Source organism: Branchiostoma floridae, chromosome 3 (genome assembly GCF_000003815.2).
Source record: "Branchiostoma floridae strain S238N-H82 chromosome 3, Bfl_VNyyK, whole genome shotgun sequence".
Lineage (NCBI taxonomy): Eukaryota > Metazoa > Chordata > Leptocardii > Amphioxiformes > Branchiostomatidae > Branchiostoma > Branchiostoma floridae.
This window is the reverse complement of record NC_049981.1, coordinates 24,137,431-24,158,262: the sequence shown is the minus strand read 5'-3', so window position 1 is coordinate 24,158,262 and position 20,832 is coordinate 24,137,431. Positions and strand designations below refer to the sequence as shown.

At 39.1% G+C, this 20,832-nt stretch overlaps 1 protein-coding gene across 1 annotated transcript in view; it reads right to left on the bottom strand.

The window, feature by feature from the left end:
- The window catches only part of LOC118412582 (vesicular acetylcholine transporter-like), a 43,133-nt gene extending 22,557 nt beyond the window's left edge, over window positions 1-20,576 (bottom strand). Inside the window, exon 1 of the mRNA XM_035815531.1 lies at window positions 20,424-20,576. The gene's annotated coding sequence lies outside the window, so the exon portion shown is untranslated. The remainder of the gene's footprint in view (window positions 1-20,423) is intronic.
- Between the last annotated feature and the right edge of the window lie 256 nt (window positions 20,577-20,832).

The following is a 20,832-nucleotide window of genomic DNA, read 5'->3' as shown; positions in this document are numbered from 1 at the left end:
ATTCTTTGAGTGATCTGTCAAATTTTAGGTCACAAAGAGAGTGCGGCGACCTCGCTACAGATGCCCTGTGACTTAGGGATTCAACGAGTTTTCAAGAAATTAGACGAGTGAATCTTTTGCAATCTGTATATTTGTTGTCTTTTCAGTCATAATTTTACATGATATACCACCTATGGAGTTAAGGGTTGCCCAAATTCCTCCTTAATCGCTGCGAGGTCGCAACGAGATCGCCATCTATTGAAATGAGGATTATAAACCACGAGGATCATCCAGGTCAACGTCAAGTCGCCACCTGCCAAAATACCAACGACACCTTGTTGGTGCCCGCTGCCCTGGCCTCACCCTCGTCACGTTGAGGGGCGACCGCGGGACAGTAGCTTATTATCTATGCTAGCCGATGACATTTATAGTTGGCAGGCACCGAACCACATATATACGACATTTTTATTGTACCTCATTGAGCTCCATGAGAACGGATGGTTGGGTCGGGGTTTAATGCCCCAGCACTGTCCAAGAACGTAATGTGCATACGTGGGAATCCAGGCACAACCCTCTGTTATAAACGCTGGCTTCATTGTTTCGCTTGCTAATAATGAAGTAAGCGAAAAGATAGAGCCCTGGTGAGGCTAGGACGATCAACCTGGCTGGTGAGATTTATTTGTATTGATCAATAATTAGTGGCAAAGTGAGAAAAAAAATGTGCTGTCACCAAGTCATATTACAATTTATCTTGTTTTAGGGTGAATGTTTAGTCAAAGCAAAAGGTCTACTTAATGTACGTTTGTTTGTTTGTTTGCTTGTCTCCGTGTCAGTGTGCAATTTGCCCCGCTGACGCTGGTCAGAAGATTTATCTTTAGATGAAAATTGTGTAAGAGGCGACTTGTTCAAGATTCAAAGAGAAAACTTTTCTCCTTCTTTGCTTATCCTTGCGTCATGCAGAATTCAATGACTCCGAGTTAAACTAGCCTAGCCTACATATCAGAGTTCTCCCCCAAGCCTATTAAATCGCCATCCCAAGGAGCCGTTTCACTCCTGACAGATATAAACTTCCCGCTTGCTCCCACACGTTCTCAAACCGACCGGAGCGCGCAGCGGCCCAAGATGAATATGTCGCCTGCAATCCTGAGAACATGCACAGTCACGTACCCAGGGTAATGAAGTTGTGCGCTGCCGATCCAATATGGAGGCAACCCTGCTGAACGCCTCAAGGAGCAAGAAATTGAGCGCGGGGCCGAGCAATATGAAACAGCAGTAATAACGTTACGAAACTGGGCATTACCTGCTGCATTCATGGCCAAGAAATGCAGCCACAGATATGATATTAGTAAAGGATAGCAAGTGACTTTTATTTCTAAAGTTTTGTCTCGGTTTGACGAGTACGTCAGTTTGAATGACAACATTGCCCTTCTCTCAATGCAACGAAGTGTGCGGTTTATATAGGTTTCATGCAACTATTTGTAACAGTAAACATTCCTATTCCTGTGCGTTGTTTTATAACAGCGACATACTTCTTTTACAAGAAGTGACACATTGTGCCAGTATGTTTTACAGCTTTACGCCTTTGCTAAGGTTCGCTTCAATGACAATGCAAATGTAACCACTTTTGAACAAAGCTGTCCTGACATTTGTCCACGGCAAATAAGAATATGGGTCAATGAGAAAATAGGCGTAGGGCATTGCATGTTTTCCAAGGGAAGGGCTGTTAGAATTGTGTGCAACACTTCGCTGCACGTGGCTGCCGTCATTTTTGTCAGTGCTTATAAAACAAACACGCAATCATGAAATAGCACCAAACCGGACGCAGAATAATTATGACATCAGTCGTACGATCGTCGCACGATCGCTAAATGAGGTCTTTCTACAGTTCGCACATAATGTAGTTGTCGTAGTACGGAAAATACTCTCTAGATTATACTTCAGAATCTGTAACAGCTTGCTTGAAAATTGTACAATGTTACCACACTAGCCGTTAACGTTGAAAACAAATGGAGAAAATAACGTCCTAAAGAATTGAAATAGTATACAATCACGTAATCCACTACTTATGGAGTAAAATATAATGTACTGGCACAAAGTACAAACATTTACACATTTTGTCTAGTTTCAACAGCGCTGCAAACAAAACATGAATAAATCAGGACAACCCTTGGGAAATAAGCAGCTGATCGCAAACAAAAATTCAGCAAAATGTCTGGCATAGAGGTGACATAAAAGTACTTTAGTAGTGAGTGCTTCGTAAGGGATGTAAGTTAGTTTGGAACGGGCCAAGATTCTCCTTTCACACTGCCATTTAACAATTTACCAAGCAGACGACAGAAACTCTCATATTTGCAGTTTATATACAAGGAGTCGTTTTTCCTGTATTATGGAATAATCGTATCTCGTAAACGATAACAAGGAAAGTTTGAATTCATATATTTCTTTATCTAAGCTAAGCATGAAATTAGTGCAGTTTAGATTAAACATATTAAGATCAATGGCTTCGGTACCGACAGCACGTAAAAGTGCTAATGAAACAGTATGGTTGTATATCTCTCTCCACAATCCAAAAGAATGAACTAAAGTAATAGATATCGATTTCATGGGCCTACAAAAAATAAAACACCAAACCTTTTCCTCCTCCGTAGTCCGTTAACTGTCTGTGCTTTGTAGATTCACGTTCTTCGTAAGGTTGTAAGGCCTCACCTTTGTACCGTTAAGTCAACGTAAGACGTTACTATAAAACCGGGATCTGCGTAGGTCGTACTGATGGTCCGCAGCCTGAACTGGCTTGGATTGGATTGCAAGTTACACCAAACCGCCACTTGCCCTAAAGTACAGGCACCAGAAGAGGTTATCTTCTACAGTAACTGTTCGCTATCAAAGACACAACCGCAGGACGAGAGACTCTGTGAACAAGTGAACGCACGCCTTTAAAAGCATGGTCTTGGTTTCTATCAAAGCGGGCGTGACTTAAAAGTAACCGGAACGGAGAACACACATACATACGGTTCCCTTTTTTGTTGACCGACAAACGTGTCACAATGTCAATTATTTACGTCACAGACGTAATACAATAAGGTCTATCTTGGTAGTGCCTGACTATATATGTCATAAGTAACAATATTCATGGTAGTCGTTTTTGTTAAAAACATATTTGCTAATGGAATATTCTTTGGGGTAGAGGGACCGAGACGGTTGTACATATTTATTGTGTGTATTGAATCAGCTGCTTTTTTCTTCCCGGGAACAGCGGGAGCACTTCCGAATACGCACGTGAAAAAGTATAGAGCAGTATATATATACTCCACACAACCTTAATATACGTGACATGTATATAATCATACCTTATACAAAATGTATCGGGTCAGATTGAACAGATACTTCAACGTGTCACGAAAGAATGTTGTAAACTGGCGAAATTTACATTTAAAGATATCTCTTCAAGTTGAAGTTTCATTATAAACTAGAGTTCGGCGACCTCATACCTCCATGAAAATTTAGAGCTTTTGTAAATTTCATGCAAATGAATACCATTTACATAATTTATGTATGGCGATGTTCATCATTGACTAACGTACACATGTCACAATAATGAAATTCCCAATATTAGTCATTATGTGGATTTGCTATTTCTGTATATATTATGCAAATCAGTTCCTCATTTGCATATTTGGTATCTGCTTATCTCTCACCTATCATAAATTACATGTGTTACATTTACTTAAGTTCAGCTATTGAAAACAATGGAATTATACAATTTCCTCACTAATTTTGCAAATTAAGTCCCATTTGCATAAAATGTATATCATTATAAACATCTTTGCCTAAACTACCTGCATGCCAATTACTTTCTATAGTTATCCTCTTTGGAGTGTCTTGACAAAAACACCCCTGCAGTTCCACAATTAAATGTTAGGGGGCTGAAACTTGCCCCACTTTGCCAAAACGTTGAAAGCTAGCTACCGCCCAAATATCAAAACGATATCATGTCCGGTACAAGAGATACATTAAAAAACTGCTATGATAGAATAAACTCATTAATTATGCAAATGTAATCTAATTTTGTATAATTTGTATTTTATCTTGTATCACATTGTCTAAGGAACCTACATTCCAAAAATCATGAAAATCCATTGTTTCCTTCTTGAGTTATCCACTTCAGAAGTTTCTGACAAAAATGCCCCTGCTATCCCAAAACCAGACGCTAGGGAGCCCAAACTTATGTCACTTATTTCTGAGCACAAGAGCTATCTAACACGCAAAAATTAGAACCATGTCTTGTTCAGAACACGAGAGAGCAAAACCGGAAGTGGCGCTGCAGTACCAAGGAAAGTCGCTAGGGGCCCAAAAATCTAATCACTTCTAGTTTTCGTCACACCCCACCAATACACCAAATATGAAACTAATCCATCAAGCCGTTCTTGAGTTATCTTGTTGACAGACAGACAGACACACACACAAACGCAGGGTAAAATATAACCTCCATGACATTTCATGGAGGTAACAACATTATCAAAAATCAAGGTTATAGCATTTTTAATGTAAACCTAGTTTATTAGAAAAGTCGTTGAGACTTTTCGCCTACTGACATGAAGTGATGACAAAAACCTTGCCAATGACGTCTATTTTACGTCATGTATAGAATATTTACGGCGGAAATATGATACAACGGTCCTTAAAATAGTACGTCTTGCATGAAATGTTAACTTGTGAAATAGAAAGATAAAGGATCATTATGATGGTGGTAAATATGTATAGGGTGTGTCGGCCTGACCATTAGGTGCTGTTTGAACTAGTAACATGTGTTGGCGTCAGGTTCTGACGCAATTCCGCAGTCAAGGACGTCTGGCTTGTATGGAAAAAAAATAGTTCTGATTTAGCACGCAGCTGCTAAAAAGCCCAGTCTGGATAGGGTTAAGCCTTGTATCTCCAGACTGGGCTTTTTTGGCATTCCATCGCCTCATACGCCCCCACCCCTTTCGTAATATCGAAAGGGCTCATGGATTATCAACCTTAAATGTCTTAAGATACATGTTATTCAACAGGTAACGCTTAAATCACATGGAAACGGATTGAAAACGTTCACATGAATGTTTTCTGTAAGAAAGTACCATGTAGTGATGAAATCCAAGTCAAAATAGCTAGGCTGGTAATACTTTTCGTCATGATATTGTCAGCCATCTTGGATTTTGACCAATTACGACATTACATTAGCATAGTTTATAAATATTTAATTACAAATGTCACACTAAGATATGTTAGATATTACAAATATGAAAGTGTAGTTTAGCAATAAAATCTTATTAAAATCCCATTGTTTAAACCAAAATTTGTGATTTTTGTAACATAAGCCGTTCAGAAACCCGTTGCCATGGCAACACGAACAATTATAAAGTTACTCTATATGTCTTGAATTGTTGCGAACAATATTCTAGGAGAAGAAAACAAGTTTGGTTGTTGTAGTACAAGCCGTTTGGGAGCAATACGACGTCAAAGTTAGCGCAAGCACTTTTAGCCCCCCCCCCCCCCCCATCCTCAGTCTGGATAGGGTTAAACGCAAACTTGTCTGTCATTTTCTTCAAACCATACAGATTCATTCATATCTTTTTTGGCCATGCCTCTTTTTTTACTAACAAAAACAAAACATTCGTCAAAAAATTAAAGCAGACAATGGAAACATTTTCTTTTGATATTGAGTTTGGGTTATGAATATACAACTGTTGGGTAAGGAGGCCATATAAGTAATGGTGTAAAAATGCTGCTTTCGTGTTTTAGATCAACACAGTTCCCATCTGATTCTACGTTTAAAGCTAGCCAATGGTGCCCCTGTAGTTGTTAAATCATGAGTAAATTCAAGGCGTTTTTTATTATCACGAAAGAACGTACTTTCCGTCTCTCAAATGTTACAATGCAAAATATGTGACTAGTTTCACACGTCTTGTCCATCATTTTACAATTACCACCGCGTGGAACCCATTTTCTGCGTTAAATATCTGGAAACTCGTTGCGAGATTAGAGCTACGGTATTGAATTGCACTAAAGGATAACACTATAATGGTGAGGAATAGCCATTTGGCTACATTAAAAGCAGTGTAAATGATTTCGGGGCATCGTCTTCGGGGTAAGTTGTCCGTGAAAGATTCTATTCAATGCACTTTCTCAATTTTGTTTTTCTAGGTCAGTTTGCAAATGGATTTTTCTCTCAAGTCCTAACTATGTAATCGTCGATCTTGGGAATCTATAGGCCGTATCAACTTTCAGAACGTTTCTTTGATCACACCCTAAGTGTAACGCCCCTGTTCACTCGGTTACACATTATCATGCGGCAGGTTTGTTGGCGGCAGTCTTAATCTATTTAATGTTCTGTCTTTTTGCAGCTATCGAACCTAAACTGTTGCAATTGGTGGGTGATACCAATACTTACAACACTGATATCTTATTGCGTCCCTCAACATCAGGTAGTGTTTTTGTTACCTCCATGAAAAAATGGAGGTATAGTTTTGAGTGTGTCTGTGTGTGTGTTTGTGTGTGTGTTTGTGTGTGTGTCTGTGTGTCCGCATATTTGTAGTCATCATAACTTGAGAACCTCTTGATGGACTACGATGATATTTGGTATGTAGGTAGGGGTTGGGAAGACGAAGGTCAAGGTCAATTTTGGGCCCCCTGGTGTGTGGCCTTGGTACTGCAGCGCAACTTCCGGTTTTGCTATCTCGGTGTTCTGAACATGCTATGGTCAAGATTTTTAAGCATTAGATAGCTCTTGTGCTCAGGAAAAAATTACGTAAGTTTGGGCCCCCTAGCGTCTAGTTTGGGAATAGCAGGGGCATTTTTGTCAAAAACTTCTGACGAGGATAACTCAAGAAGGGAACAACGGATTTTCATCATTTTTGGTATGTAGGTACCTTAGACAATTTTGTACAAGATTAAATACTAATTATGCAAAATAGGAGTACATTTGCATAATTAATGAGGATATTATATCATGGCAGTTTTTTCAATGTATCTCTTGTCCTGGATGTGATATGGTCTTCACATTTGGCTGGTAGATAGCTTGCAGTGTCATGACAAAGTGGGGCAGGTTTCAGCCCCCTAATATTTAATTGCGGAACTGCAGGGGCGTTTTTGTCAAGACATTCTAAAGAGGATAACTGCAGAAAGGATTGATGGATTGGCATCATACTAGACATGCGGGTACCTTAGGCAAATATGTTCATAATGATATACATTTTATGCAAATGAGGACTTAATTTGCATGATTAATGAGGAAATTGTATAATTCCATTGTTTTCAATAACTGGACTTCAATAAATGTAACACATGTTAACTATGATAGGTGGAATATAAGCAGATACCAAATATGGTAATGAGGAACTTATTTGCATAATTTATGTAAAAATTGCAAAAACGCTTTATGATTAATAGTGGGAATTTTATAATGGTGACATGTGTACGCTAGTCAATGATGAACAATACCATGCATAAATTATGTTAATGTGCTAGTCAATTGCATGAAATTTACGAAAGCTCTAAATTTTCATGGAGGTATGAGGTCGCCGAACTCTAGTTTGCTAGTAGTGGTGTGTGTCCACAATTGCTACACACTGTGCCTTTAGATGCCACGTACTCCGCGGAAACTATACTACAAAGGTACCAGAAAGCTATCAAATAAAAGAAAGGTGTTCTTCGTGCACCTCTGTGGTATACCTTTATAGTTTACTTATCACGCACGGCTTCAAGATTATTGCATATTGATGATGGACCTGAGCAAAAAAAAAAAAAATTATCAACAAATATTCACCACAAGTGATACATTAATGACATATTGTCTACAAAACCCCGTATGGAATTATTTATATTAGATTAAACCTACATCAACAAATATTTACATATGTTTGGAACCAGTCGTTTTTTAAGTATTTGAGAACAAAACTGTTTGTGTCTGATGTTTTCTGGATAAGTTGAAAATTCGCTTAAACATAAACTATGTAAAAAAAATATTTCTACGTAGACGTCTTAATTCAACTGCACCAACGCAAGCTTTGGGAATAGTCCTTCTCAAGAATTTACAATGAGACGCAATGTGTCAACGACCTGAATCTCCTACAACCTAAGCAATGGTTCATTCCGAACGCATCAGCGACGAAACTCGTAAAATGTTGCAAAATGACGAATGTGACTGCCCGCAGCAAACACACCCACGGCCGTTTTACCTCATTATTACTGGCGCTGCTGTACCGTGCAACACCCAACACACTGTAGTCTAGATACCAGACCGTTTCCATGGCTACACAGGCCAGTCACAGCCTCCAAGGAAACTTTACAACAGACAATAGTTGAGATTAACCCCAAGATGTCCGAGTAGGGCAATGTGTAAACAGTAGGAGCGAGACGTGATATGTCCCTACCCCAGCTGAAGGAATCGGTGTTGCCGTGCCCTTGCCGCTTGGTCTGGAACTTCCGTTCGGTACCTATACTATAGCTATAGTCAGCGCATCTAGAGGATAGTGAGCTTCCTGGCTGTAACTAGAAGCAGGAAATATCTTTAAGATGAATGGTTACTATTTCTTAAACGTTAATGGGCTCGTGGTACCCCCTCTAACACGGAACCTCCGTTTTATGTCCATTCCTAAAACTTTAAACATGAAGCCTCAACCTAGAATCCCTTCCCAGGATCGAACCGGGGTATCCCTGTTACAAACTAATTGGATCCAGGAGCTCAACTGTGAGACTTATACCACGACCGCGGGATCCGGCATCCAGGCTAAATACTTTGCGGTACCCATATAGCCTTTCACCATGATTGTTTGACATGAACAGATTGGAGATAACAGGAAAACTGACATTGATAAACAAGTTCTGCTCAGTCGCCGCAGAAGATGAGTCTGGCTGAGTATCGGTAATTTTTTTTTGCTCTGCATTTTGACGTGAGATAGAGATGTCAAAATGCATTGATCCTAAAGTATCCTTTGACTGTCCTATCTTTACGTGTAATCAGCAAAATCATTCATTTTAACAGCTGGCACATCTATATACGTTTATTGAAAATAACGATGTAATAAAATGAAATGGGAGGCGAAGATAATAATGACAGATTACATACTAGTGAAGTGGACAAATGTGTATCTTGACAATTTCCAGCCATACAAAGCGGATTAAACTCTAAAGAACCACGCCAAAGGTTCTCTGAAAGAAATCAGCGGCAATCTGCTAGACATCGGTAGAATAACAAGAATGAATTACTCCGTACTTCCGAAATCTAACCAAATGTAGTTTCGTAACCAAATGTAGTTTCATACAGTTCTTCGTTATGAAGCATTCAAAACTGTTACAGATAAGCTGACGCTGAAAGGCTTTGGAATAGGTACAGCCATCTGTCATGGATGGTTCTGTAGTAACCTGACTAAATCACGCTTCTAACAGTATAATCCACTGGTAAGGCCCTTAATTAAATAGAGGCAGGTAGAGGCTCCATAGAGCGCTTGAAAATAAGAGCTTTTGTTACATAGAGTACGTAAAGCAAGCAGCTTTAACTGTTAGCGCATTCTTTTGATTGCTCAGATGAATGCATACACGGCCAGCTAGTTTGAATTTATGTTTTTTACAGTTAACTGGTAAATATAGTTCATAAAAATCTGGGCGCAGTTACCGTGAAGAAAAGTGCTACTAAATCATAATGAAGCTCCTCGGAACAATATGACAAAGAAAAGTACCTCGTTGTTGGGAGCAGTGCAAATATCTATGACTGGTAGAAAACAGACGTATAAACTCACATGCCGAGTTGCAGTATCCTATAAAATCCATGCCATTACGTGCGGAATCCTGATGAAACTATGATTATTGCTGCAAGGAGCCGGCGCACATGATATTGACCCTGCCCGTGCACTTGGTTCCAAAAGGTGACGATACCTTGATGCCAGGATGAGGCGAAGTCACGAAGCTTCATCAATCACTCCAGTAGACGGATTGATCTTGGAAGTCGTTAAACTCTTGCTGAAGACTAAATGTTCGCCGTTTTACAACGTTGTGAAACGCACAGTTGAGCGGATATGGTCATTCCAGAGGAAGAATTGCTAAAAGAATTCTTACGCGGAAATAGCCCCTTCATATCGGTACGTTATTATTCTGACCGACAAGGTGGGGTGGATGGATGAGACTGCTAGCCCACAGTTTTTCTTCGTGACAAATTCGTATTATATGTAAACCTAAAAAACGGTCTCAAGCAGAAATAGCGGAATTTGTATTTGTGTCTGTGTATGTGATTTGATCACCTTGTACTAACTCAAGTAAGTGGCCCGAGCTTGGAAGCAAAAAGCATTATAATCTCTATTATATTCGTATTACATATGTACAGCAAATATGAAAAACGGTCTCAAGCAAACTTGTTGACATTTGTGTCGTCTCCTTGATATTTTGCCGTCTCCTTATGACTAGTTTTGAAATCCATAGATATTAAGTCATCATGAAGTCTGTAATAATATCAAGTCTTAATTTGTATAGATGATTACGTTCTTGATTTCTCTCCATCTCAGTTAATTTTTTGGTCACCGAATACCCTTTCCATATCAACCACCGGGGCGTATGTCAGAAAACGTTCAGACAAGATTATGCAGCATTCCTACGTGGTAACATCTACTAGTACAGCTCCTCCAGGGTACCCAATTCTGCCACTCTGAAAAGATACGTCCAAACTAGGGCTGTGTACCGGTTTTACTTCTCAGACCGGTCCAGAAAACCCGGAATTGTTTGTAATTTTGAGTATCACCAATTCGTAAACAATCAGGTTCAGGTTCGGACGTCAACCAGGACCTGATCCTCTGGACCTGGGCCGTACCTTTACCTGAAGTTTCTGTACCGATACCCACCCCTAGTCCGAACAGATCTCTAAGCCAACGTCCCCCAGTATATGCTATATCTAAACTTTGCATACTTGGGGGTTCTTAACTAGAGACATATGAAACTTACTATTTTTTTTTTAAAGTAGTGGATATTTCTTACCCAGCGGATTATTGTTAATAGATGTTACACACTGCTAATACCTAATTCTATCCTGATATTCTGGTAGGTATTAGAGTTACTGCCATGCTCAGAGAGGACCGCGCGGGAGCTCCGGTAACCTGATACCCTCCCGTAGAGTGGGATGGTGCACAATTTCAGCCGACTACGTACAGGTACCGTGGCAGCTGTTTTATCAGTCAGTGTTACACATCACATAAGCCATGTATCTGCTTGGCGATGATTCAATTAGCACTGGCCCTTAAATGCCTAACGACATCGATGACCTGTTCCACAATACCGAGAACATAGGGGTGATTTTTGAAATATTTCATTACATTGTACTTTAAATTTACGAACAGCTAAGGTGAAAATAAAGCAACATATATCATCGCGCAGCTTCTAATAGTCGACATGCAAAGCTAATCTTGCAAATGCAGCAAAGTCATATAGAGAAACAACTGCGAACACTTCGGTATCCAATACAACTTTAATACTTCTCCTTCATCAGGTGATCTTCTTTCCGATGCAATGATCATGATCCACTCAAATCCCCCCTTTTGTAGAAAATAGGCCCTTTGAAGTGGTTACATGTTGTATGGTGGAACAACCTATCCTCGGTGTAAGTATTATGTAACGGTTTTGTTTAAACCCTAATATATGGATCTGTAACTTGTGCAGCTTTGACCTGACCTATCATGACGTCCTGCTGTGAGACATTTAGCGCAAGTGGATGATCCAATTTAACACTGTACAGATCACGTCTGATAGGACAGTGTCTGTCTAATGCAAACCAATCAATGGTAGCAATGGAATCATCTAAAAGCCAGTTTGCATCACGAGAGAAGCAATTGCCTGTGAGTAGGGAAGTGTAAAGTGCCAAGATGCATCTTACGGTCGACTGACGTTACCGTAATCGAACAGAAAGGTTCCGGGCCACCTGGCCTGGTTTTTCCCGTCAAGGATTGCGTCACTCTACATCAAGTCGTATTTATTTGGAATGATTCGTTACCTTCGTGAAAATGGGGGTATTGTGTTGGTTTGTATCAGCCGTTGTGTGGTGCAGAGTGCAATCCTATCAAAGTCTGTGGCGAAAATGATGCAAAATGATACTTGGAGAATTAGTGTATATACCATTACGGGAGTTCGAAAGTTCTAACACCCTTGCGACGTATTTAGAGCATATGTCTTGTTGAATAACAGTTACTGAATGATGCATACAATGCGTTGAATGATCACTTCCTGGCACTATATATTATCGTGACTAGCTTTGTTCGCATACTATCTACTCACAATAAAACAATAGCTACTTACACATTCTGGTTCCATTTTTTAAACAAATCTATTGAAAGCGAAGTGATGCACATAAGAATATGCTAGGAATATACATATCAATTCAATCATGATATATGCAACAAAGTGATATCCATACCCATCACATCATCCATAACCATCATATCATCCATAACCATCATATCATTCTGCATTATTCGAAGTTTGAATGCATTGTAAAATGTCATAATTTCTAATGAAAATATATTGATGCGTATGATTTTATTTCTACATCTCATTTTTTACATAAAATATTTCATGTCAAATTTTGCGTTACACTGTTCGGAAAAATTTTGCTCTTGTATTTGCTGATATAGAATAGTTAAGTAATGCTACATAGTTGCTGAATTTGTCTGAATCAATGTGCCGACCTTCTCTAACGTATATGAAGGCCTTTGACACAAGAGCATTGATGCTTTCGGAACCCGGGGACATTCTATGCCAAACCCGTTAACTGTTAATGGCTATCGTACCTGCCTAAAGGCCAAGATTCTTCAAAAGCGGCGTTTGGTCTGCAACTCATTCGTTACTGTCACACTGATGGCTTTGAACTTGCCCTCGTTATCGGTTTAAAATTGACATCTTCAGTTCAGTTTATAATCCTGTGCTTCAGTTGCTTCTGTACTCAATTTTCATCTATTTCTTCTCAATCTTACTAGTCTTAAAGGACACTTATACCATTAGCAAGCTGTTACCATCCTTGGATATACGTTTAACGCTATTGTTGTAGCTGTAGCGCCCCTTGCGATGTCAAGGAATAAGTGCAGTTGATTGATCCTGACTGGCGGGTCATCCAGTGACGGATATAGATCGAATTTTGTCGGTAGCTGTCAAAATTTTTTATATACATATATACTTTTTGCATACAACCAGAATATACTTTGATAAAGTTAGCAAATCTCTTTAAGGAAGGCTTTTTGCATCCGTTTTGTAGAAAAATGACAAACTTATGAAACAAGCAAATATGATGTTGTGTCAAGCTGGATATAATGTGTGAACCAAGCAGTTGTCCAAACGTCCAAACGTGTTTTATTTATGTCTTCGAGAACTTTACCTTTGATATATTACCCAAAATACATTTTGCACCGCTCATGCGGTTAGAACTCGTCTTACTATCGGCAAAGAAACATGTGATTTCTTATATGTACGTACCTTGACTGACTGAATGGAACACACAATCTGTTGCTGTATTTGGCACAGAATCTAAACTGGACACCACACACAGCCGTGCAGATGATGTGCAAACGCCTTTTGTCGAGCAGTACGCAAACTCACCCACAGATGAGTTGATTTTTCATATTTAGTTTTACCACATTTGTGGAGGGATTGACATAACAGGTGACTATCACCTTTGCAAGATGCCGACCCGGAGAAAAAACTGTAAGGTTTGATCCACTCACACCGGGAAGGAACCCTATAACTACTGCCACTGAACCATGAATGAATTAATATCATATCTTATCTAATAGAAGGCGAAAGAATCAGCATACAGATAAACTCATTTTAGGGATATGTTGACTCTTTTTGAAAATATAACCAACTGAGTACAATACCTTTGATTTTACGGAGGTGAACAAAGTTCCGCCTTGTCTAAAATCAGAGCAAGTATTCTACCAGGAGACATGGCCAACTCCTGTTGGACTCGTGGTAAAACCAATCCGTCTGGTAAGGAAATGTCATCATATACCATCAGTAATTGCAACGTTTGATCGACATTTCCGCCAGCACATTTGGGGAAACACATTTACACCATGGTTGATGTTTATCTCTGCGTTAAGTATGGCTGGACAGGATATTGGATTTTCTTCCTGTCTTCGATTTACATTGTAACAACTTCTCTTCTTTTCTTATTACATTTTATTGATCTATATCATCTGTCTTGCGCTATGTGGAAGTAAGATTTTATGACGAGGGATCTGTTTGACACAGAAGACATACGCTATAAATCTTAAAGGAAATGTAGATATCTTCCACCGCAATAATATGCCATGATAGATAACGCAAGCAGTAAGGTTCGATCTGGTAGCTCCTCGTGAAGATTGGGGTCATGATGTCCAATAGTCTCCAAAGGTAGAAGTAAGGGGAGGGGGCACATTGGTTCTTTGGGCTTAACTTTTGCCAGAGAGAGCTGATAGACGGATGGAACTATTAGTTAGTAATAAAGACGAAGTCAGATTCATTTGATGTCTATTGACAATTCTTTGATTGTAAAACATATCTGTTTCCACATATCACCATCATGAAGTAGCGAAAAAAGTCTAATTTAATTAGTGGAGTAAGATTATTGTGTTGTTTGACATGGTATAATATTTTCCATGTATCTGTCAAATATTCTTTTGCTGCGACCTGTAGTTTACACATAGTACAATAAGGTCTTCGTTGATTTATCAAAGCTAAATGTACTATGTCTGTTAAATCTAATTACAAATTAAATGTTTGATCGCAAACAGCTTATTATGAGACAGCAGCCTAACTAGTTGTTGTTGTTGCATATTTTCATGTATTTGTGATGTTGTCGCAGAATCGGAGCGTATGTGTAATAAGCTCTTGAAGGTGCACAAGGACAGATTGCATACGTCTGAGCTACTTAGTTTTACCTCCGAGTCGATCTTGGTGAATCTAAGCCAGCTAGAGAAAAATATATCATTTTGGATCTTATCACCCTTGTGATGAATGAACGATGTTCCAAATGGCCCCTTTTCTGCTAGACAGCGATGACTAAGAGATATTAGAGCGAACAAACTTATATTTGTGTGATCCTTGATTTCATAATTGGGAATGATGAACAATCCAGTTCAATATGGTTTGAAAGATAATCGACGCACAAAACCGCAAAACGATAAATGTTTTATCTATGTCATTTCTTCAGTGATATGACAATGTTTGGTCGCTCACCGGTCGCATCCATCATTGTCATAATAGCACATCGCGTATAGGTGATCCTAGGTATTAAACGTGCAAAGTTTTGATGAAATGCCACTGACAAAGTACTCAATATCCCCCATCGTTTGCTGGTAATTGTGATATACGCATATATCCACTAGGCTGGGGGGAATTGGTACGTATTTGAATTATTGAATTACAGTAATGCCATTGAGTCACCCTACCATTAGTATGCTTAAAGCTACTATACATCTCGAGGAAACCAGACACAATGTTTGGTTAAAACGTATCATCGATCACAAATATGCACATTGTCAATGTACAATGAATTTTTTTCTACGAGTAGACTTATCCCAAACATATATTCCATCTCTTCGTGGTCGAAGCTTATATCAAAAGCAAGCACTAGAGTAGTGACCTCGCAGCGACCGAACGAATTAAAGGAGCACTCAACAAATTCTGTAGGTAGAAAAAAAATATCAATTTTATACTTTGTGCGTTCTGGGGTCTTTTCAACTTGCATGCTCTTAGATGGTTTTGCATAACAAGGGTAACACAAATCTAGTCGATAATAGTTGCTGACCGTCCAAAACAATAACAGTTTCACACGTACAATAGAGGAAATAAATGTAACTTGATTTCGGTAGTCAACATGCCCGGAAATGCTTTGCTAAATGCGCGATGTCATAAATCATTGAAAAAGTTTGTGTCTTGATAAATGATGCCCTATAATCGTCCAGTCTTAGGTGTAGAATTCTTGCCACTAAAGTAGAATGGTAGCCAGATAAAAAGTATCAACATTGTGCTGCGAGGATACAGATATCGCTCTGACCCCCATCATATGTTTATACCAAACAGATAAATGTCGAATGAAGCAAATGGCCCGTATCTGTTACTCCCCCGCCCTCTTCCGCTGTACAATTCCACACCCGATCGAACGCCCGGGCGAAAAGGGCACGCACACTTGCGAGGGCGTTTTTCCAATATCGCAGACTCGGCACCAGGGAATGTGATTGATAATTTTTCATTTCCCCAAATACTCCGGCATGAAATGGACGACATGCTACTCACGTGTGCATGACCGACCCGTACACACGCGCAATTAAGCAGGGAAGAAGAGACATATTAAACCGTCATGGTACGGCCCCTCACAGGAAACAGACCCCTGGTCTGGAGTCGAGAAGGGCAAAACGCAGGAAGATCTGAATTTGATTGTACAAGTCGCCATAAAGTAACGCTTTGTAGAGAACTGGCAATGTGCCATATTGCGATCACGTTAGAATTTCTAGACTTAGCTGTTCTATGCGATGGTAGAATTATGTAATTACAGCTATAATTTCTTTTTAAATGAACACATGGTATAATGTTGACATTTTCTCACTGAACATTCAGACAAGCCAAACACATGACATTTTGTTTTACGCTGCCTACGTAGTATTCAGAGAGGTTATTGGGTAAAAACAACTCTCCCAAATAAACTGGCATAAAAACGTTTTCAAGCAGCCCCTTTTTTGACTATTTCACTGACAGTTTCGTATTTTTAGGAAAGTATGCTATTAAATGATCTATATTAGTGAAGTGTATAAACATTCTTTTCGAATATAGTTAAAGTTAAACCCTTTCCTGCGCCTGATGGCGCATAGGACGGCGCCCATCTCTGTTTCCTTAGCCCTGAGCCACACAACGCAATCACTACAGGAGGGGGCTAGTCCACTGGTAGTGGTGTGTGTTTAACTTCCATACTCTTTCCCGAATGCTGAGTTCTAAGCAGAGAAAGCAGCATGTACAATTTTTAAAGTCTTTGATATGACTCGGCCGGGGATCAAACTCACGACCTACCGAATCAGTGCAAGGCGAACACTCTACCCACTCGGCCATTACACCGGTTTGAATACAGTTACTGATTAAATACTTGTCAATACTTACTTCAAGTAAATTCTATCATTCTCTATCTTCTCTTGAAATGTTTACATAGGTCTTATGTGCTATGACCGTATACTTTCGTTTATATCCATATTTACGTCTCTTGACGCGAATCAACGAGGCATTTGGGAAAACGCTAATATTAGGTAGTTAGGGTGACGAACGCCTTCCGTGATATGCCGTATGGGAAACGATGTATTTTGGCATTTCAAATAACTCAGGATCTAAGAATATATTTTGGAAGAAGCTAAAGCGTCATATTGCATGCTAACGTAAGAGTCAACAGTAAGGTCTAAATGGACAGTTGAAGTAGATAATAAGCAAGCAAAATATCATATTTTGCAGTTTGAATACCATACGCTGCTCTCCATTCTTAAGATCTGTGATTGTTGTTTTAACTTTAAGAAGGGACGAGGGAGCTTGGTGTTACTAACATCAATACCAAACATATTGAGCTTTCCTTCTGCCTTCTTATCCGGACTTTCACCATGGATACAGGTATTTTCTAACCCTCAAATTCATTCAAAAATCTATTACAGCACTGTTGTTGTGTTTTTAAGAACAAAAATCCAAACCCAAGTATTGTTACCCGGGTAATGCATTATTTCATCGCATGAACACTTAAAGTGTTGCAGAAAAAAATCAAAGGCATTAATCAAGGACTTGAACGAGTACAACTTACACTCTAAAGTGGTTTCTATGAATCTGATGATTGTAAACAGTAAATGCAGCTGCATGATTAACTTCTAGTTCTTCAAACTGAGCCCCTTTTTAAACTTGAAATGAATATTTCATTATCTCACAACAATCTTTAAACTGATTACTTGTCACATCTGTTGTGGAGATTTCTTACACATCTCTACACATAGTTAACATCTTTTGACTACGGTAACCTAATCCAGTCGCAAGAAAACACACTTAATCGTAATACGATCTAAAGACGTATAATCTCTGTGATAGAAGATGGGCTGTGGCAGGGCTGTTCGTCCCAAAGTAAGACGTATCAATTATAATGACCGATCGGTAGAAGAAAGATTAGACCATAGCTCAGAGAGCGAGAAGATTAGATTTCGCCTGCTACCAGAAAAATCAATGATCCAAACATCTTTCCACCGACAATATCGGATGCCCCCTGACACCTGCTGGTCGGACAGGTAAATCCGTAAGCTTCAGTTGATCCGGTTTTAATTTTGTCTGCGGGCGGAGAACATTACTGTAGAGTGTATTGAAAGCGGGAAAAATCCGTCAATGACAGGTTCTTATACATTGTTATGTCTCAGATATAGAGGCGACGCTTGTTGACTTTTTCTTTGCTATTCAAGCCGCATCTTCACATTCATCGTTGGGTGGAATACATGTAGGTCTTGGAGAAATGTGCTGTTATGTTAAACGTATTCAATTACATGCAGAATGTATTGGAAAGTCACAGCAGTTTGAAAGAGTTGTACGTGTACATGTGGACCTTCTACTTTTAACCGCGTGGTCTTGTAAAAGGATTCATTCGTGACCTGGGTGTTTGGCATGAATAGATAACATGGCCAGATGCGCGCGGGCGGAAAGATGCCATTGTTTCCCATAAAACTGCCAAAGTTTTGAAAAATTGTTTCTCTGGTATTTTCTTATTAAGATATGTTTCTATTTTCACAAATCGTTGTAGACTTAATGGTTAGAGTAGGGTAATTGTTTTACCCATTAGTTTTCTGATGTACTTACGATTGATAAAAAAAAATCTCCTCGGAACGCACCACTGTACCGACTAAGGCCAGCATGAGCGGAATTGTAGTAAAACTTGTTGTGTAAAACCTGATTAATGTATACTATTAGTCAGCATCGATGCATGGTAATCGATAATTGATACCATGCTTAAAGTACACAAGAGAACTTGGCCGTGGATTCCATTTCATTTCATTTTGATATTCTATGTAGCGGTGTTTTAGGTGCAGGATGGGCTAAAGTGTGTCAGACCATTGCATGGCGCTACGATTCGACTGCTCTTGGCTGTAAATATCTCTGTATGGGTGTGACTGCTGGGAAGGAGACTTACTTTGATCATCTCCTGTAGCCAATACACACATCATGCCACAATGCTAGCGTTGCCAGTTTTGTATCTGTGTAAGGTAGTTCTTAAGTTTTGGCAGTATTTTCTAAGGACCGTTTCTACAAAGTAAACCCTTTTGCATTTAGTTTCAGGGAAGATGTCATCCATAAATTCAAATCAGTATGGCCTTACACGTTTGGCATTGAGCTTCAAGATTGGAACTGTTTGCACCATGTGCATCTGCAATCTTTATAAAGAAATATATGGAAAAGCATGATAAATGGCTGCCATATAATAAATTCATCTCCCGCGGAAATAACAAAAATGAATGGAATAAGCACAACGTAGGCAAGAAATCACTCTATGAAAAAAATACATAGAATCTAGCGCTGAATTGGCATCAGATAAAAACATTTAGTGATACGTTCAAGTTTTCGAACTCTCTCCTTATCTGTGAGCAGTCAATTTGAATAGTTCAAACAAATTCGATTCTTTACAGATACTTTTGAACGACTTTGTTCATGTACGGAGTCGCCATTGCCGCTTGTCAAGCTTTTGATGAATGGTTTTACGCGATGCGATATTAACGTGGTTTAATATATCAGGTTTGAGGGATCACTTTTGACACTTGCGTATCTGCCCATGCTGTTGTGGCAATAAGTCATAATTGTTCATAATCAAATCAAACCGACAGATGCACAGCAGAAGGACTAATTATAATAACAAAAAATATGATATTCGTATAAATGTTATATTGTCATCGATTTCAATGATATTTTTGCTGCTCATAATGTATTGAGCGAGACCTATGCTGTCTTAGATGTGAAGGTTGCAATTGAATTGTTTATTATGATTTAGAAGACTCAATAGGCTCAATATCAAAATGTGTTCCTGCCTAGTGCATACTAAAAAGGGTTCATTAATACCAATCTCCCATGCTTTAGAACACTAGCAAGACTGATATTGCGTAGGGAAAATGTCAAATCATTTAAAACTTAAGCAAATGTCTAGGGCGAATCATCTTTGAAATATACTTTAAATCTTAATTACATGCAAAGTATATCAAGCAGAATTCTTTGCACACAAAGACCCATTGAGCAAGTAACAACACCTTCCTTTTTCTCAGTCTTTACCATTTACTTGTAGCTGAGTGGTTCCTAACCAGATCTCTTTAACGCTCGTACATTTGTATCGATATCTACCTTTGCGTGTTTTTTGTCCTTGCATTTACAAGATAATACATTAAGATAAATGATCCAAAATCTTTACGAACCTGCCCAGTAATTTTCTGTCCCCAGGCTGATCGACGACGGTCACTTCTTTGTAGTACGGCAGGTAAACGGCAAAAGATCCCCAAATGTTCTACCATAGAAAAGTAGTAAGAAGATGAGATGGTAGCAATCCTGAAGCACCCTCCAACACGGATCGCAGCTCCAATAACCCCTATAACAATCTTACCCCTCCGCCTTCAACCAGTAGCCAATCAGAAGGCGCTACTCAGCTGCATTTTACCTACCAAATTCTATCAACGTTATCCTTAGTAGGAGGGGGGGTCGGCTTTGGTTTCAGATTTTGCTTGTGTCTAAAAGATAATGCAAATTACCAATAGCAATGTCATATCAGTCGAATACTAAATGTATAAACATTTCATTCAATTTCTACTTATTAAGATGTATAGAGTA